This window comes from Bombina bombina, chromosome 2 (assembly GCF_027579735.1).
Source record: "Bombina bombina isolate aBomBom1 chromosome 2, aBomBom1.pri, whole genome shotgun sequence".
NCBI classification, from domain to species: Eukaryota; Metazoa; Chordata; class Amphibia; order Anura; family Bombinatoridae; genus Bombina; species Bombina bombina.
Window position 1 is genome coordinate 135671380 of NC_069500.1, and position 12131 is coordinate 135683510.

Below are 12131 nucleotides of genomic sequence, written 5' to 3' on the forward strand. Positions count from 1 at the left end.
CGCACGGGCGTGCGCGCGTGCACGGGGGGGTGGCGGGCGGGCGGGCGCTTGCACGGGGCGGGAGCGGGTGGGAACCGCTACACTACAGAAAAAAAGTTGCAAGTAAATTGTAAAAAAAATGAAAATAAACTTATTTTTTGGAAAGCATCTAAGGGATCTGGAAGGGGTGGGGGGGGGGGAGCTACACTACAGAAAAGGGACATTTTTTTAATAAAAACAGCATATTTTTCACTAAAATGGGTACTGGCAGACAGCTGCCAGTACCCAAGATGGCGCACATTAAGTCAGAGGGGGAGGGTTAGAGAGCTGTTTGGTGGGGGATCAGTGAGTTTGGGGGCTAAGGGGGATCCTACACATAAGCATATGTAAATATGCTTAAAAAATATTGCACAAAAAAGCCAACATTTTCCTTTTATTTTAGTACTGGCAGAGTTTCTGCCAGTACTTAAGATGGCGGGGACATTTGCGGGGTAGGGGAGGGAAGAGAGTTTGGGAGGGATCAGGGGGTCTGATGTTTCAGGTGGGAGGCTGATCTCTACACTAAAGCTAAAATTAACCCTGCAAGCTCCCTACAAGCTACCTAATTAACCCCTTCACTGCTAGCCATAATACACGTGTGATGCGCAGCGCCATTTAGCAGCATTCTAATTACCAAAAAGCAACGCCAAAGTCATATATGTCTGCTATTTCTGAACAAAGGGGATCCCAGAGAAGCATTTACAACCATTTGTGCCATAATTGCACAAGCTGTTTGTAAATAATTTCAGTGAGAAACCTAAAATTGTGAAAAATGTAACTTTTTTTTAATTTGATCGCATTTGGCGGTGAAATGGTGGCATGAAATATACCAAAATGGGCCTAGATCAATACTTGGGGTTGTCTACTACACTACACTAAAGCTAAAAATACCCCAAAAAGCTCCTTACATGCTCCCTAATTAACCCCTTCACTGCTGGGCATAATACACGTGGCAGTGGCATTTAGCGGCCTTCTAATTACCAAAAAGCAATGCCAAAGCCATATATGTCTGCTATTTCTGAACAAAGGGGATCCCAGAAAAGAATTTACAACCATTTATGCCATAATTGCACAAGCAGTTTGTAAATAATTTCAGTGAGAAACTGAAAGTTTGTGAAAAAAATTGTGAAAAAGTGAACGATTTTTTGTATTTGATCGCATTTGGCGGTAAAATGGTGGCATGAAATATACCAAAATGGGCCTAGATCAATACTTTGGGATGTCTTCTAAAAAAAAATATATACATGTCAATGGATATTCAGGGATTCCTGAAAGATATCAGTGTCCCAATGTAACTAGCGCTAATTTTGAAAAAAAATGGTTTGAAAATAGCAAAGTGCTACTTGTATTTATGGCCCTATAAGTTACAAAAAAAGCAAAGAAGATGTAAACATTGGGTATTTCTAAACTCAGGACAAAATTTAGAAACTATTTAGCATGGGTGTTTTTTGGTGGTTGTAGATATGTAACAGATTTTGGGGTTCAAAGTTAGAAAAAGTGTGTTTTTTTCCATTTTTAGAAAGTCCATTTAATGGCGAGAAAAACGGTATATAATATGTGTGGGTACAGTGCTCTGATCACTAAGGGGTTAAACATTTGAGTTGGCATTGTATTCAAGGAGATTCCAATCCATTCAAAAACATATCTGTTTAAATTAATCAAGTATTCTAGTTCTTTTCTACAGTTGAATTCAGTAAACACAGAAACATTTATATAGCATTTAGTTATGGTTTGGCTCTCAATGAAGGTTCATTTTAAAGTATTTGATAAGATAGCAGGGCAAATTCATAAGAAAGTGTTAGAAAACAAAGTTTTCTGGTGGATTGGAATGGTCCTGAAATTGATAAGCACACAAGAACCTTTGTGAAGACGTTCTACAACTAATATATATATGTCACGGCACGGCCAGTTACTTACCTGCTCCTGGCTTCCGGTGGCATCCTAGGGGTGGTAGGGTGACAGTCTCTGCCTCCCGGGCTCTCTATCGCAGGCCTATGACTGTCTTCCCCTCTCCTTCTCACCACCGAGTTTTCCAGTGAGGGTGCCAACACGGGAAATTGGCGGCCTCCATGCAAACTTGGCGTTTGAGCATAGGAAGGGAGAAGGGAGAAGGGGTCTGGGTCTGATGGAGGAGAGCAGGCCACGGGCTCTGAGAAAAACCAAGATGGCGCTGAGTCCCTGACCTCCTCTTATTGACTCTGCTTGCTCCACCTACTGAGGGCAGGTGACCGGTCAGGTGACTTAGTTTCCCTATAAATTCTCAGCACGCCCCCCCAGTCAGTGCTTGGTTATTTTCCTTGCTTCCTGGTTCCCTTGTATGTCGTCTGTGTTAACTCTGATTTTGTTATACATATTTCCTGGTACCTGACTTCGGATTCCCCCTATTACCTCGCTTGTCTGTTGCCTGCCCTGACTTTGGATTGTTTTGACTTCGCCTCTGTCTTTGCCCTTTTATTATTAAAGGCCTCCCGTGCCACCACGGACCTTTCAGGATCCTGTTCCCAGATCCAGGTTTTCCTGTGGGTCGTGATTGTAAGGAAGTGCTGTTCCGCTGCAACTGGGTTCCAATATAAAAATCAAGACCCTTCGGGGGTTGTCCCTATATATGAAAAAGTCAATCACATTCATTTTGTGTCTCGTTATTGAACTGTATATTCAGGATTCAAAGATATTTTATTTTTGAGTAATTGGTACAGCAGCAGACCCATAATGGAAAAAAAATAAGTGGTAAATTAGGGGTGGAGCGGTAATTACTGCTTCCACTCGCACGCTAACTCCACTTGACTTTTGTTTTTTGTGTAGGTCAGGTAGCACACATACTACAAGTTGAAAATAAATAACTAACAGTACCTTAAAGGAACATTAAACCCACATTTTTTCTTTCATGGTTCAGATAGAGTGTAACATTTTAAACAACTTTCTAATTTACTTCTATAATCTAATTTGCTTCATTCTCTTGATATTATTTCCTGAAAAGCATATCTAGATAGGCTCAGTAGCTTCTGATTGGTGGCTGCACATATTTGCCTCATGTGATTGGCTCACCCATGTACATTGCTATGTCTTTAACAAAGGATATCTAAAGATTAAAGAAAATTAGATTATAGAAGTAAATTGGAATGTTGTTTAACATTGTATGCTCAACCTGAATCATGAAATAATTTTTTTGGGGTTTAATGTCCCTTTAACAAATTACCAAAAATAAAAAAACAGTTATGCCTTTTCTAAAACCACACTTTAAAAAAAACACCCCAAAATAAAAAAATATTTACTAACACTAATGTATAGCAATACCACTTAAAAGTGCCTTTTTGTAGGGTATTGCCTTAAATTGACTTAGCTCTATTCCAAATAAAAAATACCCAAACCCCAATCTAAAAGTAGCCTCCCACCCCCTATCTTAAAAAAAACTACTCTAAAAATTGCACTAAAAAAACAGGCATTTGGCTGGGCATTGTCCTTAAAATCAAGATTGCCACTAGGGTGACGATAGAAGACTGTCACCAGGCTGAAGATGGAACACTGCTGGGATGAAGATGGAGCGCTACCGCCCAGATTAAACTTTGGTTAGTACCATCTTTGGCGTGTAATTTAAGGATTTTATTGGGTGTTTTTTTATATTAGGTTTTTTAAAAAATATATATATTTTGGTCAACAAAAGAGTTAAATGCCCTTCTAAGGGCAATTCCCAGCCAAATGCCCCTTTCAGGGCAGTTTTTAGAGCAGTGGGTGGGAGTTACTTGTAGATTGGTGTTTGTGATTTTTTCTTATTTAAAAGAGAGCTGTCATTTTAGGGCAATGCCCTACAAATGGCCCTTTTAAAGGCTATTGCTATAGTTTAGTGGGGGGTTTTAAGTGGGATTTTAGAATAGGCATGACTGTTTTTTAATTTTGGTAATTCATTTTTTCCAGGTAAGGTTAGGTTTGTTTTTGTTTTTAAAGTAAGGTTAGGTTTTTGAAGGTACTATAAGTTTTTTTTTCCATGTAAGGTTAGTTTTTTGGGGGGTAGGTGGTTTAGAAGTTAATAGAGTAGAGGGGTAGTTTGCACTGAGGGCGTGGCAGTTTAGGGGCTAATAGTGTAGAGGGGTAGTTTGTGATGTTTTTTTTGGCGGGATAGGGGTTAATAGAGTAGTTTAGTGCAACTGTTTCCTCTGGCCAAACTATTTATGAGACCTAAACGAAAAATGTTTTTACATTAAATGCGATTGCGTTTGAGCAATCACATTTACTTTCAACTTGTAATACGAATGCACACTGCCGCTTAACTCCGGCCATAGAAAATATGGGGAGCGTGAATTACTGTGACTTTGTGCAAACTAATTTGCCGTAATTTAAACAGCATGCCACTGTTTATGCTCCTCGTACTAACAATAGCTCTCCACTCTTAACCTGGCCCTAAATGTTTAAAGTCTTAGATGTGAAATATGAAGGAACTGAAAATTCTTTACATTTTTACGCTAACTTGTAAAGAAAATCAGTATTTAAAATAAACAATAGAACATAAAGTTGCAAAATAAAAGCCCAGCATTGTTCCTTTAAAAAAAATTGTTTTTGTATTACTAAGCAATTCTTATATAACATATTTGAAATAGAAGGAAGCAACCATGTTTTAGTTCAAATTGAATGTCTAGCTATGGAATGCTAATTATGTGTAATCAATAAAGATTAATCTATATTGCATCAAATAACTAGAGATGGGTAAAATAAAAAGTCACCTGGACACTTTTTAGACACAGAAATTTTCAATGGCTCCCACTTTAACTGAATAGTGAAAAATGACCCAGATATACAATTGAAAAACAATATTGAAAACAAATGATTACATTTTACATTTCTGAATTTTTAATGGGATTTCCCTTAAAGGGACATGAATGTAAATATATAAATTTGATGGTTTATTAGAGTATGCAAATTTACTAGATTTTTTAATTGATTTATCTTATCAAATTGACATTATTGACTTGGTATCCTTTAATGAAAAGCATACCTAGGTAGGCTCAGGAGCTGTACTGAACTACTGAGATTAGCACACATGTCTCTTTTCATTGGCCCACAGGAGTTAAACAGAGTTATATGAAATCAATAGTGCATTAATACAATGCTCTAACACATTAAAGTATCTTACGGCTACCTTTCGAGTTGTGCGTTAAAGTAAAAAAGCAGCGTTAACAGGTCCTAACGCTACTTTTTTTCACGCCCGCTGGTATTACGAGTCTTGCAGATTTAGGGGCACCGCACACTTTGTTGGCCTTACCGCAAACCGACTTACGTAAAGTTTGTAAAGCCTTTTTCTATGGGACTTCCATAGCGCCGGTATTACGAGTTTGGCCTGGGAGGCCAAAAAGTGAGCGGTACAGCCTATGCAGACAAGATTCGTAGTCAGTAGTCAGTAGTTATGAGTTTTACACCAAAACGCTGTAGCATAAAACCCATAACTAAAGTGCTAAAAAGTACACTAACACCCATAAACTATCTATTAACCCCTAAACCGAGGTCCTCTCGCATCGCAAAAAATAAAAATAAAAATTTTAACCCCTAATCTGCCGCTCGGACATCGACGCAACTTACATTATATTTATTAACCCCTAATCGGCTGCCCCCATTGCCGACACCTACATTATGTTTACTAACCCCTAATCTCACTCCCCCAATGTCGCTGCAACCTACCTACATTTATTAACCCCTAATCTGCCGCCCCCAACGTCGCTGCCACTATATTATATTTATTAACCCCTAAATCTAAGTCTAACCCTAACAGCCCCCAACTTAAATATCATTTAAATAAATCTAAATAAAATTAATATCATTACCTAAATAATTCCTATTTAAAACTAAAAACGTACCTATAAAATAAACCCTAAGCTAGCTACATTATAACTAATAGTTACATTCTAGCTATCTTAGGGTTTATTTTTATTTTACAGGCAAGTTTGTATTTATTTTAACTAGGTAGAATAGTTACTAAATAGTTATTAACTATTTATTAACTACCTAGCTAAAATAAATACAAATTTACCTGTAAAATAAAACCTAACCTAAGTTACACTAACACCTAACCTTACACGATAATTAAATAAATTCCCTACATTAAATACAATTAAATAAATTAAATAAAATTAGCTAAATTACAAAAACAAACAAACACTAAATTACAGAAAATAAAAAACAAATTACAGATCTTTAAACTAATTACACCTAATCTAATAGCCCTATCAAAATACCCCCCCCCAAAAATAAAAAACCCCTAGCCTAAACTAAACTACAAATAGCCCTTAAAAGGGCCTTTTGCGGGGCATTGCCCCAAAGAAATCAGCTCTTTTTCCTGCAAAAAACAAACACCCCCCCAACAGTAAAACCCACCACCCACACAACCAACCCCCCCCCCAAATAAAAGCCTAACTAAAAAAAAAACTAAGCTCCCCATTGCCTTGAAAAGGGTATTTGGATGGGCATTGCCCTTAAAAGAGCATTTAGTTCTATTGCAGCCCAAAGTCCTAACCTAAAAAATAAACCCACCCAATACACCCTTAAAAAACCCTAACACTATCCCCCATAGATTCACTTACCGGGAGAAGTCTTCATCCAAGCGGCAAGATGTCCTCAACGAAGCTGGCAGAAGTGGTCCTCCATATGGGCAGAAGTGGTCCTCCAGACGGACAGAATTCTTCATCCAGAAGGCATCTTCAATCTTCATCCATCCGGCGTGGAGCGGCTCCATCTTCAAGACATCCGGCGCGGAGCATCCTCTTCCAACGGCGTCTTCTTGCAGAATGAATATTTCTTTAAGTAACGTCATCCAAGATGGCGTCCCTTAGATTCTGATTGGCTGAGAGAATTCTATCAGCCAATCGGAATTAAGGTAGAAAAAAATCCTAAGTGAATCTTCGGGGGTTAGTGTTAGGATTTTTTAAGGGTGTATTGGGTGGGTTTATTTTTTAGGTTAGGGATTTGGACTGTAATAGAGCTAAATGCCCTTTTAAGGGCAATGCCCATCCACATTCCCTTTTCAGGGCAATGGGGAGCTTAGGTTTTTTTAGTTAAGCCTTTATTTGGGGGGTTGGTTGTGTGAGTGGTGGGTTTTACTGTTGGGGGGTGTTTGTATTTTTTTTTACAGGAAAAAGAGCTGATTTCTTTGGGGCAATGCCCCACAAAAGGCCCTTTTAAGGGCTATTGGAAGTTTAGTTTAGGCTAGGGTTTTTTATTTTGGTTGGGCTTTTTTTTATTTTGATAGTGCTATTAGATTAGGTGTAATTAGTTTAAAGATCTGTAATTTGTTTTTATTTTCTGTAATTTAGTGGGGTTTTTTTGTAATTTAGCTAATTTTATTTAATTTATTTAATTGTATTTAATGTAGGGAATTTATTTAATTATAGTGTAAGGTTAGGTGTTAGTGTAGCTAAGGTTAGATTTTATTTTACAGGTAAATTTGTATTTATTTTAGCTAGTTAGTTAGTAAATAGTTAATAACTATTTAGTAACTATTCTACCTAGTTAAAATAAATACAAACTTGCCTGTAAAATAAAAATAAACCCTAAACTAGCTACAATGAAACTATTAGTTATATTTTAGCTATCTTAGGGTATATTTTATAGGTAAGTATTTAGCTTTAAATAGGAATAATTTAGGTAATGATATTAATTTTATTTAGATTTATTTAAATTATATTAAAGTTAGGGGATGTTAGGGTTAGACTTAGATTTAGGGGTTAATAAATATAATATAGTGGCGGCAACGTTGGAGGCGGCAGATTAGGGTTTTATAAATGTAGGTAGGTTACGGCGACATTGGGGGAGGGAGATTAGGGGTTAATAAATATAATGTAGGTGTCGGTGATGTTGGGGTAAGCATATTAGGGGTTAATAAGTATAATGTAGGTGGCGGCGATGTCTGGAGCGGCAGATTAGGGGTTAATCAGTATAATGCAGGTGTCGGCGATGTCGGGGGCAGCAGAATAGTGGTTAATAAGTATAATGTAGGTGGTGGTGATGTCCGGAGCGGCAGATTAGGGGTTAATCTGTATAATGCAGGTTGCGGCGATGTCGGGGGTGGCAGATTAGGGGTTAATAAGTGTAAGAATAGGGTTGTTTAGACTCGGGGTTCATGTTAGGGTGCTAGGTGTAAACGTAAAATGTGTTTCCCCATAGGAATCAATGGGGCTACGTTACGGAGCTTTACGCTGCTTTTTTGAAGGTGTTAGTGTTAGGCTTTTTTTCAGCCGGCTCTCCCCATTGATGTCCATGGGGAAATTGTGCACGAGCACGTACAACTAGCTCACCGCTGACTTAAGCAGCGCTGGTATTGAAGTGCGGTATGGAGCACAATTTTGCTCTACGCTCACTTCTTGCCTGTTAACGCCGAGTTTGTAAAAACCCGTAATACCAGCGCTGTAGGTAAGTGAGCGGTGAGAAAAAACTGCACGGTAGCACCGCACAGCTCATAACACAAAACTCCTAATATACCCGCTTTTTTCCCTAGCTAAAGTAATATGTCCCTAGCTTAAGGGGACATTAATCTCATTTTTATAATTCATAATGTATACATAACACATTAAGAATAGAAACATCTACATACAACACTAATGTTTTTAAAGCAACTGCCTTTGAATCAAGAGCTACCAGAAGATCCACACTTTGAAAAGCCTGGTAGAATTCATGTTCTTTAAAGCTTTTGCAGTAGTGATTTACAGATTACGGGCAAGATTACAAGTGGAGCGCTAAATATCGCTTTTGTGAAAGTGTTATTAGCGCTCCACTGAGTAATACCAGAGCACGCTAATGTGAAAAGCAATGTAAACGTGAGCTAGTGTTCGCATTGCTGGAAGCATTGCGCTCTTGAGACTGCGTTTCTATAGGCTCCTATGGGAGCCTCATTCTCATGCTGTGAGACACGGCATGAGAAACTCGCGCAGTCAGATAATACGGTTACAAACACAGGCATCTGTATTATTTATTCTTTTGGAATTTGGGATCCATGAAATAACAATATTCTTCTACACTTGATTGCTGCTCTGTCCATAGAACCTAAACCTTTTACACTAAGGTATAGGACTAGATTTGTTGTACACATTTGCTGGCCAACTATGAAACAGAATAATTGTTTAAGTAATGATCTCTTTCTTCATTTTCACACTGATATCATATAGGGGTCTACCTGTTGTTTTTTGTTGTTGTTTTTTTACCTCATGTGTGTCTAAGTATATGGTGCCTGGACAGGTGAATTATGCTATTTAGTAGTCTGTCTGTTTCTTGTGTAGATATAGGGTAGAACGGTGGTCCAAGGAACAAGCTATGCAGGAGGTTTCTAACTCACATAAAACACCAAACAATATAGTTAGGGACATAAACCCAAAATTTGTCTTTCATGATTCAGATAGAGAATACAGCTTTCCAATTCACTTTTGTTATCCAATTTGCTTCATTCTCTTGGTATGGTTTGTTGAAGAAGCAGCAATGTGCTACTGGGAGCTTGCTGAATACATTTAGGTGAGTTAATAACATGATGCATATATGTGCAGCCTCCAATTATCAGCTCCTGAGCATATTTAGATATCACAGAGGATATCAAATGAGCAAATTAGATAATAGATGTACATTGAAAAGCTGTGTAATATAGCAATCTTTATCTGAATCCTGAAAGACAAAATTTTGGGTTCACATTCCTTTAAGTTTCTTTTGTTTTTTGTTTTTTTTCTTTTGTGCTGTTTCTTTGAATGTGAAGAAAGAGGTCAGTATTTCTAAGGAAAATAATACATTACCAAATACATTTATTTTAGCTGACATGCTCAGTTATAATCGTGTTTGTCTTTAGTATCATGTTTTACATCTTTAACTCAATGTATACAGTTTATGTTGAATTTAAAGGAAATCAATTACACTTTCTAAAAAAATCTGAATGCAGAACTCTCTAAACAGCATTGAGTTGTCTATATTTTGGCAGATGATTTATATGTACTTTTAAAAGTGTATAATATGCATAATATATATTGAAAGGGATTTGTTATAATAACTTTCATCTACTATTTTTGTTTGACATATTGAAAAACATTAATCAGTGACCATATTTCACAGCTAAGGTTTCAATGTTGCATTTAACTTCTCCTGTAATTACATCATATAGATGAAATTCCCCAAAGTAGATTAATGATAAACCCATAACTTAGACTTCCAGTATTCCAAATCAATGTACTAATTATGCTCCATGTCTAGAAGACAGACTCAGATTAGAAACCAAATTGAATATTTCGGTTAATGCCTTCAAATGTAAGCTGTTCAACATTAATCATTTGGTTAATTAAATGTCATGAGTTTAATGTTGTGTGTATATACATATGCCTGGTGGTGCAAAAGCACGACAAAGTGAAGAATATGTTTATAAACATTTTAAAGTAAGGATCAGATTACAATTGGAGGGCTAAATATCGTTTTGATGAAATCGATATTTGTGCTCCACTGTGTAATACTAGCACACGATAATGTGGCTGTTATAACAAGTTTTCAGAAATGTGAGGTCTGACCTCTGGTTAATTATATAAGCACTATAGCTACCATACGCTCGTGGTAGCAATAACCAGCCACTTGTAATAGCTGATTAATTATCACTAATCCATGGGCACGCGATAATTTAGCACTCCACTTGTAATCTAGCCCTATGTGTTTTAAAACAAATTAAAAACATATATACTGTATTAGGAAAATACCATTAGATTTAATATCTTTTTGAGAATGTATTACATGGATTCAACTGAGAAGTAAGATGCCCACTTCAGTATATCACAATTCCCGTTCAAATCATCATAAGGCAAATTAGATGCACAACCAAGTAAATAACTGCTAATTAAGATTAATAACTGCTTGCCGAAAGTGTTCATTTTTATTTTATTTTTACTATGTCTTTGTTACTGTGGAAGCATTAGTTGGTGGTTAAGAGTTAATGAAGAAATAAAATGTATCTTTGACTCCATTTTTATATGGTTGCAAGTCCATTCGCAGGATGAATGGTGAATAGATCACATGACCTACCGCCTTACCTTACCGAGAAGATGCAGTGGTGCTTAGCTTCAAAGCAATCTCATGGAAAAATATGGCATGGTATGTTGGTGATACAGTTGCAAATGGAACAAATAGGGCCATGTGTGTACTAATATGTTAAGCTGCTTATAAGCACTACCTACAACATTTTAATGCATTCCTTTTGAATAAAAAATATTCCACCTTTTAAAAATATTTTTTGCAAAGCTTGTGAACAAATATTTGAACATGCATTACTAAAATGAAACTGTTTACATTTATGTTAAAGTCAAATTAGCAAATGTTGTAGCAATGTAGAGGCCATTACTTAAGGGCTTAGCTCCTACTTGGCATTTCAACCTAACCATTAATTAGACCTAGAAATAAACACTGACACACATAGAGCTGGGTTACACAGCCTGGGGCATAACCCCGCCCATTAGCCCGACTGTCTCCCCTGCGGACCCTGTACTGAAATTTGGGCCATGACCTCCCGCCATGAGGAGATATGTTGTTCAAGACTACTCCAACCAATAAGGCACCTGTGTAGAAAGCCATACAGCAATATATCTCCAGGGGAGAGTCCAAATATTAGCTAAGCAGGAAGGACTTACCTAAGATTAGGCCAACTAAACCTATCCCCGCCTATCCCCGAATCAGCAACCCTAAGGAAGCCATCACCCTTGATTATGCCACCACCACTTAACCTAATAGGTTCAGCAGTGTAAACTCACTGATAACATTTAACCATCCATTCTTCTCCCTTTTTTTTTTTTTTTAAGGGGACGGGAGAGAGGGACAAGATTCACAAAGGTCTCCAGGAAGAAGAAAGAGGCAGGACTGGATCCTCCTCTCACTTAAATAAGGTAAGGTTAACTCCTCCCCTCACCTGCAACATAGTTGCAAACACCCTACTCCTCCCAGGCTTACATGACTGCAGAGGAGCATGCCCTTAAATCAGTTACTGGATACAGGCTCCCTGCACTCCCATAAGGGCTTAGCTCCTACTTGGCATTTCAACCTTACATAACAATTAATTAGACCTAGAAATAAACACTGACACACATAGAGCTGGGTTAAAGGCCAAGCCTGGCCGCATTTATTTA